Raw genomic sequence first — 19,947 nt, 5'->3', positions numbered from 1 at the left:
AGCCAGATGTCCATTGAGGGCAGTGGGGACAGCGACACAAAGCAGCCATGAAACACAAAAACAGCTGCCCAGTCAGTTTGGGAAGCTCCAGAAAGAGCTGCTGTGATCCAGCAGGGACCACTTGAAAGCTGCTGCACTCATTTGTGCTGTGGTTCAGGAGAAACTGAGGCAGGGCATGGCTTGGCCCTTCCATCACCATTCATCTGAAGTCTCTAAACAGCCTACAAAAATGCGCTTCTTTCAGCAGCTTAAACTTAAACATTGAGCTTGCTGGGGTTGTCCAAAACTCATCTTCTACAAAAAGAAAAGAATTGTAGACCACTCATGAAACTGTTGGAGAGAAGACTGATCCCATAAATTCTCCTTTGCGTGGCTCTTCACCCAGTAATATCCTTTTAAAAATGAAATTAACTTTCTTGCTCATATCATTGAAATTCCCTTCACAACCTGATAGCCAAATAATGTTAATACTAATTTTAATTCTGAAAAGCATACAAAAAGGGGAAATTTTCTCATTATTAATGGAAGAAAAAACCTATTTAGCATATCTAAATGAAAAGTGTAAGATCTATAACCCGTACAATAGCAATCACGAAAAAGCTACAAGATGGAATTATTCTCTCAGGGCTTTTATCAAGGTGGTTATCGTAAGTTAAATGTGAAATCCACCCAGAAATCACTCAGAGAATTCAGTATTCACACACTTCTCCACTGTAAATAATCCCCCATGCAATACTAAAAGTTCTCTGTTTATGACTCCATAATTCAGGTTGTGTCAGCAATTAGCACTGGAAGTTATCGCACTCTGCTGCATTCTTTAAGAGTTAGAGGAAGCTGGGTACTGCGGGCAGCCAGACCACTGCCTCATTTACCCGTGAGGCTGGAAAGGAGGCCAGCAAGTGCCTCCCAGACTGACGGACAGCAGGACAGCACGATGTGGGCCTTCACATTCCCTCTTATCACCTCCTCAGCCCCAGCAGGTCCCTACTGACCGCCAGCGAAATGAAGGCACGAAGCTTCCCACAGGGAAAACACCGCTGCACGCATCAGGGCTATTAGGATAAGACTTCCCCATGGAAGTTGAAAGGCGGCGAAGCCTGTCCCACAGTAACACCTTTGTCAGAGGGTGGTGGGGAGCAGCAGGCATTTTATGGCTCCTAATTCAGAAGTTCTTGTAATTAGGCATTACGATGCGTTTTTCATTGTGAAGCAGCCATTTTAATTACTCCTAACCCTCACTGGGGGGAACTACTGCTGTGCAGAAAGCAAATGGGCCTGCTCTTGCCTCATATCCACGATGGCAGAAGATGCTAAAAATACACGGTGGTATTTATCTGCTGGTCTACAAGTAAGGTGCCACACAGAAGGTCCAGTGAGCTCGAGGGTGCAAAATATCCTCCCGCATATATATCTATATATCTATATATCTATATATATCTTGCAACCCTGGCTTGCACTCTAGTAACTCAGTACCTTCAGAGGCAGCATGCTGCCTGAGAGAGGACAGAAGCAAATCTTTTTTCCCTGCCTGTCCCTGCCTCTCACTCATCTCATTTTTCCTTTGTTTCCGGATACTTGGATATGATCTAAATTGGATATGATCTAAAATTTGTCTGACCCCTCCATGCCCAACACGAAGCTGTACTTCCTAAGAGATGTATTTGCAGGTGATATATTTGTGTCCAATTTGGGCCCAAATTTCAATCTAGCTGACCATTTTCGAATTGTGGAAATGGAGAAAAAGCACTTTATGCTTTTTCATGTGAAAGACGAGCCTCCCCAAAGATGAGTTGGAGGCACTGAGAGTGAAGCCAGGCATAAAACTCAATAAATATGAATATCTGAATAGGAACAGGCTTGAGTACTGCCACCAAAGGCAGTACCATATGCAGGGACCATCCTTTGACATTTGTTAATTGCATTAGCAGACAACACGAGTGTAGCAGGAGACGGGCACTGATACCCTCGGACTGGTTTGTGGGGAGCTAGCAAGACAGAACAGCTGTAAGGTTCAGCTTGGCTCTGTGGGTCAGACTGAAGCTGTTCCAATCATTTAATGCTATACATTTACCAAAGAAACCACAAGAGTGAAAAACAGAAGAGAGAATAAGTTGGGCAGATAACACATCTATTATCTACTTCCAAAAAGTGCAGAAGTCTGACACCAGAAGTCTGCATTAAATAAATATGTTTCCATATTCATTAAGACAACTGCTATTTTCATTGCACTAATGAGGTGAATTCATTACTACTGCACAGCGTCTCTGTATGTTCCCATGAACTGATTTTAGGAAATTGTTATTTGTAGCTGAATTAGAGATAACAGGCAAATGAAATCCCCAAACAAGCTATGACAATCCTGTCTGGAGTAGACCCTGACATTCTTGTTTAGGGTTTATTTTGGATGACACGAGTTTAAATTCTGTCTCCAGCCATGTTTGTGGTTGTCATTAATTCGACCTGCAGGGCCAGAGGTGGCTGAAGCCAATGGAAACAAGGGTTTGGGTGGAATTCAGCCAGGTAAACACAGGCTGCATAAACAACTTTAAGGCTGTATAGCCTGTTGTCTTGGGAGACATAAACGTTGGTAAGAAAGCCACAACTGAAACCTAAAAGCTTAACCAAATCTTGCTGGTCTCTAACCAACCATCCAGGGGGAACATTTCAGACACCAGCAATTCCGTAACCTAGCACACAAAGACATAAAAAGGTCCAGTGGGCAGGGGATGATGCCACATAAATTCAGGCCTCATTAAGCATTATCTTCCTTTAATAGTGAGGAGTAATTAAGCATTGAAAAAATTGGACTAGGGACTTGATACAATCACCTGATGTCTTTAAAACTAGGTGGGGCATCTGCCTGTTAAAAGCTCCGTGGTATCTCAGAAAAGGTTATCAGCTCGACACAGGAATGAGCACAGGACAAAATGCTACGTGCTGCTTTGTCCTCCAGGTCACTCTAAAGCCACAGGGCACCACTGGTACGAGCTGTCTTTTCTGACGCCGCATGAGGTCCTTCCGTTCTCCTGCAACTGGTCGTCCTCTAGCAACAGATGAAGTGTGCTGAAGATTTATTTCAAAGGTCTCAGATTTTCGGAAGGAACACAAGCCATCCCCATTACATATTCGCAGCTGATTTTGCAAACCACAAGGGCAGATCCTCAGCTATAATATATCGGTGCAGTTCCACTGAAGTAAGTGGAGTTTGATCAGCTGTCATGAGATGAAAAATCTCAGTCCCTTATCTCAGGCGCCTATGTAATTCCCAGTTTTCCCACATTATTCACTTAAATCTCCCCTTGATTTCCAGCTAAGACTAATAGCTGTGTACAGACATCTCTCTCTCCCTCCCTCAGCATCTTCGGTGCTGTGTCCTGGACTTTCTCTAGCATTTCCTTGATAATTCTGTTTATCCAAATTTTGCCGTGTGTACACCTTGTTTTCAGCATGTTTTGTCAGTACTTAAAGGAAATAATCAAGCCTAGTGCTAATCAGCAAATAAATAGACTTAGTGGGGTTATGGCAACAGGATAAACAGGATTAGCACTTCAGGGGGACAAAACGAATACAGATGGGCACTCAACGGGCAGGTTTCGCCATCAAGCCAAGAGTGCCGTGCTAAGTAGGGACAGGGGAGCTCTTAAGGCTTTTGTTTCTAGCCAGAGATCTTTAGGAAACTACAACACTACATTGTGGAAGCTGCGTGTTTATAAATATTTACACAGCCAGTGAATTCATTAGGAGTGATGATAATATTGCTTTAAGATCTTACATGTATTTGCCTTTGCTCAAGGGCTGTAACCATTGTCTAAAGCATGCATTACGGTAATGTGCAGCGCACTCACTGCATGCAGCCAAGTGAGCACGGAGCAATTCAGGTTGGAAGGGGCCTCCGGAGGTCTCCAGTCAAACCTCTGCTTGGAGCAGGGCTAACTTCAGACCGGGACCAGACTGCTCAGCACCTCCTCTGGACGAGTACTCAAAATCTGCGATGGAAGTCGCAGCAGGTAGGGGAACTGGGACCAACAGGTACAACAACCTGCTCCCTTGCCTAACCACTCCCGCTGTGAACAGCTTTCTCACTGACCCAACGAGCATTGCTCTTGCTGCAACCTGTGCCTGCTGCCTCTTGTAGTGGGTTTACATGGCAAGGTTTTGGTAGCAGGGGGCCATAGGGGTGGTTTCTGTGAGAAGGATCTAGAAGCTGCTCTAGCTTGGCAACAGCTCTCTTGTGATCTCCAAACCAGACGTCCCCATACAGACCAATTTCTGATGGTGCTTCTCAAGGATGGCTGAAACATCAAATACCCAAACACGTGGGTGAGACACCTCATGATCTTTCATTGTCAAACCCAAAACTCACCAACTCGACCCAACAAAAGGTGAGAAATTCAAATAATTCTCTGCCAGTCCTAATTAATTGCTGTCTACATTTTCAAATCCTATGACTCATCTTTCTACCTGCCTAGGAGAGGAAATTTGCCACATGCTAAAGGATTTAAGATACAGAATTTACGGGCTCATCTGGGAATGTGCTCTTTGAGAAGCATGTCCCAAAGCCATGTGTTGCCTTTGTGACTACCACACACAAAATGAATACAGATCTCACCTGTTCCATGTTGGAATACAGAGGTTGGGATAGGGTAGGGTAGGTACTAGAAAATAATACATCTTTCCTTGAGCAGGAGAAGGGCTTAAGCAAAAGCAAAATTAGGTTCAAAGAATGAATTATTAACCCGTCCACTAAGAACAGGATTCCTTTTGCCAAAAAAAAGAGGAGCAGGGTTGTTCACCCAAAGGATCCAGTGGGATTCTTCTGTTATGTGCCAAGCATCTGAACCAATTCAGAGGCATTTTCAGGCAAGTGGGACTCTCTATTGCCACATCTTCACCCAGAACCAAAGGGGAGAATCCCTTGGCAGAAGTGCTCTCCCCTTTAACTTCACAACTGTCCCAAGGAATGTGAAAGGAGCACTTAATTAGAAGAAAACATGAGGCACTAAGGGACTCTTTTAACTAATGGTAAAAGGTAGAACAACGATCTGGAGTTTGAAACACCTAATTCAAACGGTAAAGAAACATATCTTTAGAACTTACAATATTTACTATAAGAAACACCTGGGGTAAGCACTGAGTGGTCTTTCTGTTTTTTAATGTTTTCCAATTAATGATCAGCATCTTCTTGCAAAATACTTGGGAGCACAACACAGAGCACATTATAGAGCTGCAGCCTTCCTATAGCCTATTTTTTAATTACAGAGAAAGGATCCACTCCTACCCCAATGTTCTCCAAGTTGACAGCCTCACTGACAGCAGGAGGAAAAGCAGAAGGAATATCCTTACACCCGTAGATTTCCATATGGAAACTAAAACAACCAGCAGAAATGCTAAAGTGAGAGCATTTCTTCACACTTCATGGGAAAGAGAGGGAAAGGGAAAGAGAAAATAAGCACTTCTGGTGCACTAAGTGATCATTTATCTTTGTTTCTTAGTAGCCTTTGTGAATGCAATTGCTGTACTGAACTTGGCACACTGCCTGTAATATTTGAGGACTTTGCTGCCTTAGCAAAGTGTCTCTCCTGAATTCATTCCATTCACAGGTTGTTGCCGAACAAAGGAGTCTGTCCTTTTTTATTGTTGTCATCTAAGGAAGTTCACAAGATAATAGGTGCAGAGCCCTTAGCCTTTGAAACAAGCTTTTGTAAATAACTTCTACCCTCCACTTGGGAAATACTGTAACTGCAACACATTTTGATACTGCCATAAAGGCATTTGCATCTGATTTTTAAATTTAAAAAAAAAAAAATAAAATCCTTTGGCTTACTGTCTTTGCTTGATGCCCTAATAAAAACTGAAATCTTAATGCAGGCACTGGTGCTGAAATCACCATGTCAAGGCACAGCTAATGAAGGCTCTCTTCACACTAAGGAGGAAAAAAAAATGGACTTGCTTTCCCTTCTCCAGTACATACATAATTGAGGGCACAGTATTTAGTGATAATACAGTCAAACCTGTGAGCCTGATCTCCCTCTGCTTCCTGTGCTGCTGGCTGCCACAAGTAACTGAATCTATTTCTTACCCTTACACTTCTAAAGCTCAGCTCACCCATATCATAAGAACCACATGGAGAAAGGCTTCAGCTGTGCCTCCCTGTCCCGTGTGGCACGAGGGGCTGACCACGTCTCAGCTTGGAGAAATCCCATTCCCTGCACAGCCACCCTTGATGACAGAGCAGCTCCTTTGCACTGGTGACAGAACAGCCTCCAGTCACCCCGTTGTCCTTCCCATTTGTGGCTTTTCCCAGCTGTTCTCTGGGAGATGGTTTCTCATGACGGGAGCAGCACCGAGAGAAAATGGCCGGTTTATATCCTTCAAAGAGCTACAAGCACAGCCTCCGTTCTCAGCTGGCACTATCTGCTGTGATGGAAGTCAAGAGAGCAGCCATTGTTAACATCAGCTGGGCTCTCGCTAATGTCCAAATTCCTCTCCTTTACCCAAGCTGCCTAGGCCTAGGGAGAAGAAAAATATTATTATTCTCTATATACATCAAAATTTTTCATCTTCCCGGTGCATTCTCCTCTCTCCCCTGGAAAGCAGACGAGTATTCGAGCTTTACTGAAAGCAGAGGAGGCCCGGGCTCCCCCCGACATGCTGCTTTCCCTCCTAGTGTGTCCAGGCCGCTCTGTTCAACCCAGATTCATCAGGTGCTGGACACGTCTGGAAGATGGTTTATATACTACTGGGTATCTCTTATATACACAGAGCTCAAAAGTAAAGTGATCTCCTGCCTTTATTTCAAACCATTTCAAGAGTATTCCTCAATCCTGAGAAGTACCCCCTTCAGGTTTAAACTAATGAGAGGAGTTGGTACTAGCTGAAGTAAGATCAAGAAACATAGGAAATCCTTTGATGCTGCCAAATAGGCAAACTACTGCTGTTTATCTAAGTATTTGGTAAATTACACTTCATAAGAAAGTATGTGCTTTAGTCAAGGCTATTTTGCATAGGCAGATGGGTTTTGATTTATTTTGGTTAGCCTTTGTGTTTCAAGACTTGCTGGTTTCCTTTTTATTTTAATTGTTTGTAGGGAAACTGTCTCAAGCCATTTGGAGAAAGGCACTTTAAAGGCATCTCAGTAAAGGAAAGAAAAGGATAATTTCTTTCTTCTCACAGTTCTAAACTAGACTTTGGCAGAGGACTGTATGGCTCTCATGGTGCTGTTTCAGAGTCAGGAAGAAGCAGGTAAAACAGCCCTCTTCACACCACCAAAATACTGGATATCGAATTTAGCTGCAGCAGTATTTCCACATTGTGATGCTGGGAACAGACTGTGATAGAAACGGGTTTTAATAGCTTTGTCTCACATATGGCACAAAAAAAAAAAAAGATACATGCAGCCTTAGAAACCCTGTAGACCTTTCAGTACCACATCCTGTCGTAACAAATACTGCAAATACAGTTCTGAAAGAAGCTCTGCATTAGCTCCTTAACCTAAGCACCACTACTCATGAACTCTGGGACCAGCTCTCACACATATATTCTCATCTTGGGGCCTAAAATAATTCACTCTACTTTTGCCAAGCCTGTACACAAAATGCAAACACTTCTACAACACACTGACCCCTTCTCTAAAATGTCTCAGGTCTTGCAGGGTAAATCTGTTTCCTGGAAAACGGCCTTTTTCTACTTTTTCCCCTCAAAATGAGCAGGCCTGCAAGAAAACCAGAGGAACAGAATCATACTGGCTTGCTGAATCCCTCCTCATCTTTTCCAAAATGCCTCTCTATGTCTTCCAAAATAAATCATGATAAAAACAGATGGAATTAAAAATATGGCCTGATGAAGAAGTGAGGGGGATTGGCCTTTTCGGATCATCCAAAACAATAAAGTTCACCAAGAATTCAAAGTGTTCCCCCTCCCTGCCCAGCTCCACTGCAGTTACTGACCTAGCCAGGAGATTCCCTGAACAATCCCAGGTACTCAGGTGATAATTGGTGTAGTTCCCATCAAGTACTGGCAAAAAGCTGCTTTAACAATGGTGCAGCATGGGGGCATTTCCAGCAGACAGCGAAGGAGGTAGGAATAGAAAGAACTGTTCTGGCCACAAACAAAGACCTTATATTGGTCTTTTAAATGAGAAAACTTACCTCAATCTTTGTACTATGCTCCAGAGGTCATGCTGAAAAAAAAAGCCCACCTGGATTCAGAGAATAAAATGAAATACTTTCCAGAGACAGTCCCCTTAGGCTGCTATTATACTGTGGACCAAAACTCGATGGATTCAAGAGCAGTGACAAAGATGAAGAAGATGAGGTTGCCCATATAACTGCTGGGCAGTAAGGGGCCACCTGGCAGGGCTAAGGAGCTTCTTAAACATCCATCCATTTCAGTCACACTTTGCGTTAAACCTACACATTCCCTCACACAGGCTTGGTTTTGAGGTCACCTTACCTTAAAATAAGACACAAAACACTGCATTAGAAAATGTTGTGGTGCCCACTGTCACTGTGGTATTTTTCCTGTGATCACCCGGTGTGCAGCTAGCCCTTATTTCAGCTCTCTGTTAACCCAGCGCGATAGATAGCACAACTTCAGAATACAAGCGGTATGACAAGTTTTCAAAATTGTCTAAATTTATAGCTAGCCCACCGGCTGTTTATTGCAGCATGTCAAGTTTCATCTCTCCGCGAGACAGAATTTCCCCCCTCAAAAAGGAAAACCAGAACAAACACTAATACTTAAAATAAGAAAAAAAAAACCCACACACAAAATGAAAGACAAATATACCTTCCCAGCACTTCCTGCGACAGCAAAGGCACCTGTATAGCCCAGATGCAGGGTCTGGGGAAATAGGGTGGCTTCTGACGATGGGGGCTCCGCCACAGGAGGGGCACAAGAATATTTCCTCTCCCTGCCTCTGGCTGCCTATCAGCCTGCTGTGCAGGCTGCCTTCATGAGGGGGCAGAGTGGGGATTTATCCAACTAAACATCACCCTCTTCTCCCACCAAAGGCTCCCTGAAGCTGGATGTCTCTCCTCACAAGGCGGGCTGCCAGCAGTGGGGCAGGCACAGCACTGTCCTGGGGCAGGCGGCAGGCTGTGCCCGGAGCACTCGGAGACCCACTTAGCACCTTCGAGCCTGGGTAAGCCTCAGGATCTAACATCCAGGTTGCTAAGGAAAGAGGATTTTTCAAGACCTCATGACCCTTTTTCATGACCTCCATACCCCTTTTTTCATATCTTTCTCCCAAAGTCCCCCAGTGGAAACTATGCACACCTCCAAAGCAGGCAGGTAGTACTGACTCCAGTGCCAACCCCACTTACACTGATAAAACAAACAAACAGGATCCGTGCTCAAGTTTTACAGGAACTGCAGCTTTACTGCGTGCAAACGAGAAGGTCATTTCCCAGGGTAGATGAGCTGTGTTGGTGCTGGCTGCTTCCAAGGCCCTACAGTCCAAGGGGATCTTGGACGAACCATCTTTTGGCTATTGTGTGAGCCCCAGGCTTAATGCAAATCTAGGAACAGACGTATAAACTGTATGAGTGTGTTAGAATACAAACATACATGCTAACCAGTAAGATTCTTGTTGTATCATGTATTATCAGTATTTCAGAGCAATAACGCCTCACTGCCTTCAAAAGGCTGCTATCTGTCTACACCCACCATGTCTATGGGAACAACACGTGCTACAAAAGGAGGTGCAGGCAAGGAGGTTGTCTTTTCACCCAGGTTTTGGTGGTCTGGTTCACAGCACAGCCTCACAACTCACCGTATCAGCACAGCAGAGCAAGGGGAAACAAGCCCTCATGGGGGATAAACATCTGTCTGGCCCCCAGGAAGAGAACCGTATAGAACAGAATATTTATTTTAATCCTCAGAACCAAAGTCTTGTGAGTGCTACAGCCATTTCCAGCCCAAGGAGGTGAATTCAAACTCCAAAGCACTGCAGCTCAGCAGCACTTCCCAACCCCTCTGCACAGTGCAGCCAACTGGTTGCAGTCAAACCCCGTTCCCAGCACCTCCCTGCCTGCCTCATTTCCACCCCAAACCACTAGAAGGCACAAACACGCAAAGAATAACCAACCTCAGAGCAGCACTCAACCTGCAAGAGGCAGGAGCACACAAGGGGGTTTGTGTGGCTGCAATGAGCACGAGTGGCAGATCTCTTACCCCAGACCAAGCATGGGGTGCTCATCATGCCAGGAGTTTTGCATGTCATGGGAGAGATTTCTTCACTCTTTCCTTCTCAAGACATTTGCTGAAATCCTGCATGAAACACGCTGTGGGCACCAAACGCACAAATACAGTGTAGTGCGTTTGTGACCATACCCTGACACCCAGACTGGCGTCAGAAGACCAGCAGCATTTCAATGTCCATACAGCTGCTGGTGTGTAGAAAGATTCAGGAAACCTTATCCTCACTCAGTGATCAAATTGATGTCCAAATTCTATTCCCTTTAACCTCAATGTAATCGACTACACAAAGAATGATTTCTATTAAACACGCACTGCCCAAATACTCCTGCTTGCTGATCTTCCCTTGTGGATGACACGTTTTTTTTCCTAAATTAATTAGCTTTCATTGAATAAATCAAAATTTCTCCGAACAAGAGGAAAAAAGGACCAAAAAATGTATATTGTGGAGAAAATACAGTACATATGTATTGAAAAGCCAAAAAATAACGACATGTCCAGAGACTATGGTCATTTAAAAGCTCTGAAATGTAATTTTGAAAATGGCTTCACTGAGTTAATAAAAAGAGAGCCACTGTAAAAACACGTATAGATTTGTTAAGTTTCATTTCCCTATTTTTTCCCAATTGCTGAAGGTCAGAGCTACGTCTTATTTGCCAGTAAAAGATTTTCTAGGACTCTTCAGGTACATATCACAGATCACTTACCCAAATGATCATAGCCAAATGAGAAATCTCTGAAGCAGAACTGGCTGTACATACGACTAATGCATTTTGTTACTGGTAAGCAGTACCTTCCAGTAATTCAAGAAGCATCTAAAAGAGTTCTCCATCCAGAAATAAAATATATTTACCCCTCCACAAAGATGTGGTCAGATGGTACGTGCTGAAGCAGGATGTGGCGCCGCTAACAAAACAGAGCCTCATCTGTGTGTGCCCTGAAGAAGGAAATGGTGCAAAAAGACTAAGAAAGCGCAGTGTGGGGAACAGGGGGAGGTGAAGTGTCCCCGAGTGCCCTGTACTGGGGACAGTGAACAGCTCTGCTCAGGGAAGGCTCCCTGTGGAGTTCACCAGCCCCTGGAGCAGCAAGCCGGGCTGCTGCTGGGTCGCTGCCCTCCAGGCTTGTCTTTTGTCCCCACAGCACTGCTCTTATAAGAACATTCCACTTAGAAAAGCACAAGGTGCTTTCCAGATGTGTGGAAAAAATAAAATCATAAAGCTCTTTTCTTCCATCATTGTTCCTGCCCTTCTCAGCCTTAAAGAAGGGACTTCAATTCACACAGGTATGATTTTACAAAACCCTGGCCAGGCTCAAAAGGAAAATAACACCAATCAATATTACCCAAAATAACATCCAACTAGAAACCTCTACAGAAAACCAACTGCATACACTACACAAAACCACAGACAGATTTATCTGCCTTGCTCACGTGCTTTTCGGAACAGTCCTTGCAAATTCCCATAAAACGCATAAAAAAAAGATTAAGAGAACTTTGTTGCAGTAAAGGCTGCAGATGGATTCAGCATTTTTTGCAATACCTAGCAGATCCACCATAGGGCTACTTCTAACAGGAATCTCACCCAGTACAATGTGAAAGGAGGCTGAGGGCTCTCTTTCAGACCTGGCCTGTATGTCCGACACTTTGTCTCTAAACTCCTTGCTCAGATGGTTCCCCTTCAGAGATAATTTTGCAATGCTATTTGCCTCCTGCCAGCTGTTGTGGTATAGCAGGATGTAGCTGGCAGGCGAGTCCACTGCTTAGCTCCATCCTTAAGAGCCTCTCTGACCTCCAAGGGATGACGAGGACTGCTCTGATAGCTTTCTGACTCAGTCTCTATATTTCTGGGCAGGCCACGTGCCTACACTGCTGCATTGTGCAGGGCTGCCAACCTCATACACACCACATCTGTCTCTGCTTTTTTCTGTCTCTGAGGCATTTATTTCTCACCTTCACTGCCCCTCTGAATGAATCTGTATATGCTTTAATTCATGCAAAACTGAATCGTCGGCTCGGCTCTGGGAAGTCTTCCAAAGGGGAAACTGTTGTCATTTCCTTCTGAAACAGGGCATAACGTTACCTTTACAACATTTATTTTTGAAATGACAAGCTCTACTGCTGCTGAGCTCCAGCAGCTTCCATTAAAAATGACCAGCATTTGTGAGAGCTCTGGATATCACAGGCTTTGTCCCCAAACCACCCTGCCCTTCCTTGCTGTAGCTCTTGCTACCTCCCTGGGCTGACACATCTGCTGCTGCTCAGTTACTGCTATTTTTTTAATGATCTCATTTCACTCCAGCACATCTCGGTGCTACTCTGCTGTAATCACGGGGATTAGGACAGGGGTGAACTCAGCTGCTTCACTGGCTTTGTTCATTGATGGACTTTTAGAAATCTGCTGCCAATGTGGAAGCTTTACTGCCTTTAAGCCTTTAAGCATAGCTGTGATGGCAAGACAGTCTGCAAGGTCTCACACAGTCCCTGCTCAAGTGTGTTAGGAGTTACTAAGCCACACTACCCCATTAATAACCCTAGAGCCAATTACATTCTAGTAAATGTCCTGGAATGAGCCCCTGGGTGCAACCATGCCACATTGCTATCGTATTTTCTATTCTCTGGGCTTTGCCTTTAGCTTATAGAGCAACTTCTTAGTGACTCTTCATAACCTCCTCTCTGCACAGTGTTTCTGGATGCTGCATGCTCCTACCAGCCTTCATCATGCCACTGAGCTTGCAGGGCCACACAGAGCTCACCTGCTTTTCTGTCACTTTAGGACTCCACGATAGCAGGGCAACCCCCACCCCAATGCTTCCTCCAGACAGTATTAAGAAAGACACGGGGCAAACACAGTGAGTCTGACCCCTGGGTCTCACTTAGAGTACGACTCGGCTTTCTGGGGAGAAGGGGTCATTCCCTGGCCCGGTGCTCCTGGTTCTCTACGTGCCTTGGTTGCCCAGCCTTCAGAGATGCCTGAAAGCCTCAAGCACTATGGCTTTCCTTGGAAACATACCAGCTTGGTTTTCCTCCTCTTGCCTTTTCTCTCAAAGGTGATCTGCTTCAGTCAGATGGAGGTGCCACAAACTGCAGTGCAACAGTGGGACTTACAAAAAATATAGGTGCTCCCTTAGTCCTGTTCTGCTCTGAAATAACCCCAAATCCTCAAGCACATATTCAACAGAATGCACTGGGAGAAGCTTTCTACCAAACAGCCTATCCCATACAAGAAGCAGCAGGAAACCAGAGTTTTCTTTTATTGTTTCTAGGACCTAAATCCTATGATACTTTTAAACCTGGCTGGCTGATATTTACTTCAAATGAAGTAAATGCCATTTACCCTGTGAACAGTGGTCCTTATCTGAACTGGGTGGAACGCTCAACTCTAAGAAAATGAAGTTTTCCCTGCCCCCTTTCTGAAACTCCAATGTCAATCATAAACTTGGAATAAGAAGTATGGCTCACAGAGCTGAATCAAAACTATTCATTTCTTCCAATACAATTTTTCATTCCAACCATCTTCAATATTTGCTTTTCATAGTGTTACAGGTTAATGAATGTAACCTAAATCCTGAGGAAAACAAAACTTAAGTAACTACAGTTTGCCAAAAACATCACCTCGTTCAGAACTGGTACCTGCTGTGGGTCAAACAGCATCAGTGGAGAACCATTCTCCTAATTGATTCTTTCTGAAACCTGACATCTATCCTGAAGTTTGACCAAAATATACCTGCATGGATAGTACACATAATAAAGAAAGAATATCTATTCAACCCTACAAAGCATTGTTCTGCATTCTAACAACCAGAGTACAAAAAAATGTAAGAGGAAAATTGCATGAAGATTCCCTTCTGAAATCCTAACCTGATGTGTGTGAAACTTAATGAAAGCAAACCTAAACTAAACAGTGCCTACACCAATATGAATACAAAGCCATGCACTCCTACAGATGTGCTCCCTGTCTATGAATCTATATAGACCATAAAAGAATTTTCAAGCACTTGCTACAGCTAAGAGGTCCTTTTCTAAGACCAGAAAGCTAATGCAAGCCAAGCAAACCAAAACCACAACAGTTTTGCCCCAGCAGAATGACGAAACCATTCCTGTATCTGTCCCTTTCTCTCCTCTCTCTAAGCACCAGGGCAATTCACCATTTGCTCCTAGAAGTCCTCTTGATCCAATTCCAACAGTGGCAGAAGAAAAATACTCTCCTGACTCCTTCCCTTTGGAAACCCCTACCCTGTGTCAGCAGAGCTCCTACAAAACCCTGGGCACAGCAGAAGTCACGGAAGATCACCTTTCTCTCAGAAAGCTGCACTCCACTGCAATCCCCAAGAAAACCATACTCAGTTATGCAGTCCCTGCATCAAAACTAATCTGAGGCTGCTTGCTCCTACCAAACACCATTTTTCTCCCTAATTCCATGGGCCATAAAATAATCAGTAGGAAACGTCACACCTCATTGCTTTCCTTCTAAATCCCTGGCAAAAAACATATCCAGGTAAGGAGTGCCCCCACAAAAAATAATATAAATGCATTTAATCCTACAAGGATTGCTCTTTCTCTAAATCGTACCATGCATATATGAAAACTGCTCCACACATCACATTATTTTAAAAAACTTATTTCTAATTACAGTGAAAAATGTATTCGCAATAGCAATATATGTATCTAGACCAACAGAAATCTATTTGATATTATTTGGTGACAACAGGATCTGTAGACAATGATCTCATCTGCTTTCATTCTAAATCCCTAACCATAACCCTAGGAAAAAAAAAATCTGGGCTGGCATTGCCTCTACAAAAACATCTAAGTCTTTCCCTTCCATAAGTGTGTTTTTTTTGTGCTATCTTCACAGCTGGTAAACTCACCTCTAGCAGCACTCTTTGTGTGCCTTGCTGGAGGAGCAACTCTCCTCTTCATCCTTATCTTCGACTACATCGTGACAGACAGCCTCTGAAACAACAGCAAGAAAAATGTTCCAGAAAAATGGCCCTTCTCATCGCAACTCTAAAGACTAAATGCATACCTATAAATATATATTTATGTATGCTTGAAATACATATATAGAGAGAGAATTCCATATAGAAGTACAAACATACATATACGGAATAAAAATGTGCTGTTTTCTTTTAGAAATCCCACCCAAGACCTTAAAACGAGGTAAATTGCACCTAAGTGAACAGTCCTGTTTGACAATTTACTTCATATAAAGCCATACTCTCTCAAAAATGTCATTTCCCAGCTTAGCTTTTAGGGTCACAGAAAAAATTACTCACAATTTTTTTTCTCATTTCTTTCTTTTAGAAACCCTAGCCTTACCATGAGGGACACATGGAAAACAAGTGTCTGCCATAACTTTAGAAAAAGCCTGTCTCTCATCGCTGTGGGCTATGACAGATTCAGAAGAAAACTATTCTCTTCGGTCCTTCCCTTCTGGAATCATAAATTTACCATACTCCTAAATCTGAAATATCTTCATGATCTACTTTCCACTGCAACACTAATCTCAAGAGATTTCCCCTTACACAGATTCAGCCTTACTGTTGGTTGCTGGACCCATTTAACAGAATTGGAAACCTTTTACTGAAATCTGACTTGAATGACATAAACTATGTCAGCCAAGTGCTACCTCCACCACAACGGTCCCAAGGCTGCTCCTTCCCCCAATATTCTTCATCCATTCTCATGTCCTGGCAGCAATTAAGACGAAACATCTATTAACACTGCCTTGTTCATAAAACTTCAAACTAAAATAATTACATGTTCTGCTGCAATGTTAAAGGTGAGCCAACCATCATCTACGCTGACACCAGCTCAGTCTATTTTGGCTCGGAGATGTCTGATGAAAACTGGAAGTCTGCACCTCGTGCTTGCCATGCAGAGGAGAAAGATAACGGGAAGCACAGGTACGTGCACCTTGGACATTTTAAACAGTCAGAAGTTCTCAGAGGCTTTTACGTGCTAAAAACAGTGTTCCTGTTAAAAGTATTTGATTTATACACTGTATGTGAGATTAAGGAAAATTAAGTTTCCTGCGTTAGTTTTATGGCCTTTGTGAATATAAAAACATGGGAATTTGTGTTGCCCATAAGTAATTTGTGGTATTCAAATTTTCCAGTAACTCATAAAAACATCTTTAATAGTCAACATTTTTTACTTACTTAGGTTTTATTCCTCATCTCCACACAGGGTCGAAAGGCCCTGAGAGATCTTTCTCTGTTCTCTTCCTCCCAATTTATTAGATTTAAAAAATCGATACCAGAAAAACAAAAAAGCAAAACCCAACTCTTCAACGGAATCATTTTATTTTCTTCAGGACTACAATCCAGCTGCAATTACTCCTGCATGCTCTGTGAATCAGGTGTCTATTGAGTTTTTGAGGAACTGGTTTGCATATGCACATCAATCTTCAAAGGTACTGGGTTCCTATCCCACTCTGGAAAATCCTCTTTGCTCATCTCAGATAGGAGCAAATCTTGTGCTGAAACCTGAAAAATATTTTCCTAGACTAGCGAAGAAAACAGGTAAAAGATCCCATACAGCTGTATAACAGCCTATTTTACTGTAAGTCTATGTCTGGTGGTTAAAATTTTTGATGCCTATGAAGAAAAGGGCTCTATCCTGAACTTTTCTCATGGTTACTAACTCCTGGATGCCTATGAGGAATTTGCACTGCAACCATTTTTTTTTTCAGTGGAGGACACTTCTTTCCTCATCCAGCTATTTATATTCATTATGCTTGTAAGAATATTATGTTTTGAGGCTTCTGATTCCTGGGAAAATGTCACTGAAGCTGGACCATTTCAGAAGTTACTGTGCAACGAACAATGTGTACGACAGACTCCGTCATACGCACAGGCATTTTACACAAGAAGCCAGGCTAAAAGGGCAGGAAGAGATTTGCTATGATTCCATATAAAATTGGAAAGCAGAGTTAAGAGAGCGTGACTTCAAGACCTTCCCTGAATCCTCAGGAAGACTGCATGCAGGTGTTCGAAGCTGGGCCTGGTCTCGTTAACAGAACTGAGAAGTCAGATTTACATTTGGGACCACTTCTCTGCTTAGGAAAATGTCATTTCTTGTCTGCTGCTTCACTGATGTTTAATGGACATTGGACACAAAACGGTTACACTTAACTGAAGGCTAAGCAACAAGGCAAGCCAGTGTATTGACTATATAGTCAATCCGTATATGAATATTAAATGCATTTTCCCTCTTTAGACCTCTTATTTTCACTTGGGTTTTGCCAAGGGGCATTGTAGATTGGATATTCAGATACATATCAATTCCATAATGGTTTTGTAGTTGAAGTCATGCATAAAAGGATGGAAAACAGCACGCTTTACTGAAATAAGACCCTGTGAGCATTGAGGAGTTATTTTTAATATTCCTAACACATGAAGCCTATGCTACAAGGCATTTATGTAACTCTTCTTTGTTTAGTACCACCTCCATCAGAACATAAGTATTTGCAGCTCTCTGAAAGCAGCTCTCTTGCAAAAGCATAACCTACCTTGAACACATTGTGGAATCTGTAAAAACTTCCCAGTTATTTAAAGAAAGAATCAAAGATCTGACCTCACCTGAAATAAATTAAACAAATGCCTCAATGTAAATGATTTCTTTTTATCAGAATTTGTAACCTTGGTAGACCTTGGTAAGATGCATACTTTGCCTTTTTTTTTTTTTCTCTACCTATAAATCATTCCTTTAATGTAGTCAATGTAACGTAACAAGTACTAAGCACTTTTTTTTTTTTTTTTTTTTTTGTAACATAACAGGGCTTCTTCTGAGGCAGAGAACCTCCTTGTTTGGTGCCGTGTACCACACACCCTAGGAGCCCCCAGGCCTGGTGAACTCATGGCCGGTTTAGTTTCTGGGGAACATAAAACTGGCCTGGTATAGGCTGTGCAGAGCACTGTGCAGAACTGTACTGCAGATACTTCCTATCACTCACACTCTGATTCCGTTTGATAAATTGAGCATTTCACATAGAAAGTTCTGTTGCAAGCAGGCAGCCTCTCGCTGCCAATCACAACAGGAGTGCCTGCATTCCTTACCGATGGGCTAATAAGACATCGAAACATCTCATTCAAGAAAGAGAGGCACAGACAAGCGCAGCATCTTGGCAGCAGGTAGTTATCTTACTTTCAAGCTCATCACATCTACAGCCCTGTCCACTAGAGATCCCAGCTGGCCACTTCATATTAAAATTCGTCTCATATGGAGTCTTCAGCTGATGGTGTAAGCAAACAGAGCCAAGGAAGTTACAGTTGGTCAATGTGAGGTCTATTAGCAACTTTATAAAGGCTGGCTTTACTCCCAGTGAAACCAACAGCAATTTACAGCAAACGCCTTTATGTCCCAAGGACATGAGTTTATGCGTGAACAGTTGCCACAGGAGGTGCTCAGCTCTGCCCTTACGACAGCTGATGGACTTCTGCTGCTAACAGCAATCTCTGCTGGCTCCTTTGGAAATCTTGCTTTGGAAATTCTGCTTGTCAGGCAATGACAGATAAAGCTGTACCTGGCTGATTGTCTCCAGACCGGATTACCACACAGGGAATTTCACAATCACACTAGATTCCGATTATTTTTCTCCTTATTCTGGGTAAGAATTCAATTTTCTTCTGTATGACAAAATATTGCCAGTACATCTTTCTTGTCTAAGCTGAAGTCGGCTTCACTAGATTGCCTCTGCTAGAGGCCCTTCTCCTACGTGCAGTGCTCTTCGCAGTGAACTTGTTTCTTCTTCAGCAGCTCTTTTCTCCAAGCTGTCCCCGAGATCCTGCAGCTTCTTTCCATATTGCACAACGCCCGCCATTTGAGCCGCCTGTCATGATCAGACTTCCATGCTGCTGACAGGTTTCCTCTGTCTTTTTTTTTTCCATGCTAGTCAATAATGTGTTAATTTCAATAACACAGCTCTTGGATGTAATGCTATTCACAGGTCTGCATCAACTCCTAGGGCTGCATTCTTGAAATTACCCACTCCAGCTACACCTGTTAATTTCCCATGAAGTTTAAGAGTTCTCCATGTGTTATGCCTCTAACACAGAGCCACTTCCCATCACTTTTCTAAGCACCTTCTCCTCCAGTTCATCTCAAAATTCAAACAAAATGTTTCTTGAAATGTATTTTACTTTCCAGCTATTTCACACTTGGGATGTGAGCAGGCAGTGTTTCCACTCTTTTAGAGGCGGTGCTCACTTGCAAGCAGAGCCAGGCTTACTTAAGAGATTCAAGCAGTACAAGGAAATCTTTTCATGAGACTGATCTGAATTTTGATCATCTAATAAAAGGTGGAACAGGAGACAAAATTGGTTTGATTTGATTTACAGTCTCTGAACCATGCTGCAAATGTAGCCCTCCTTTTATGCTCTCAAACTGGTTCCAATTTATTCCTGTGTGTTATTTATGCAGATACATTTACTGAATAGTTTATCAAGTGATTTTCAGATTGGGCTTGTTGATTATTTTACATAAATTGATCACCAGCTACTGGTTTATTAACCTGTTTAGTATACATGCTACAAGGAGGAAGATCTCCTAAAACACACAGTATTATTTCTGCTCCATCAGGTCCTCACAGGAGACATCATACTGTCAGAAGAAAAATGAAGAGCAAACACTGAAATCCCAGAAAGATAATTCTTAATAATAATCAAGGAGTCATAGCCAAGTTTGTGAAATTTGTGTCAGTTACCCATGCATAGCAGGTTTTATATTATGACATAAGAAAGTGAAATCAA

The sequence above is a fragment of the Aythya marila genome (assembly GCF_965140915.1).
Source record: "Aythya marila genome assembly, chromosome: 6".
Classification (NCBI taxonomy): domain Eukaryota; kingdom Metazoa; phylum Chordata; class Aves; order Anseriformes; family Anatidae; genus Aythya; species Aythya marila.
This window is presented reverse-complemented; position numbering follows the sequence as displayed.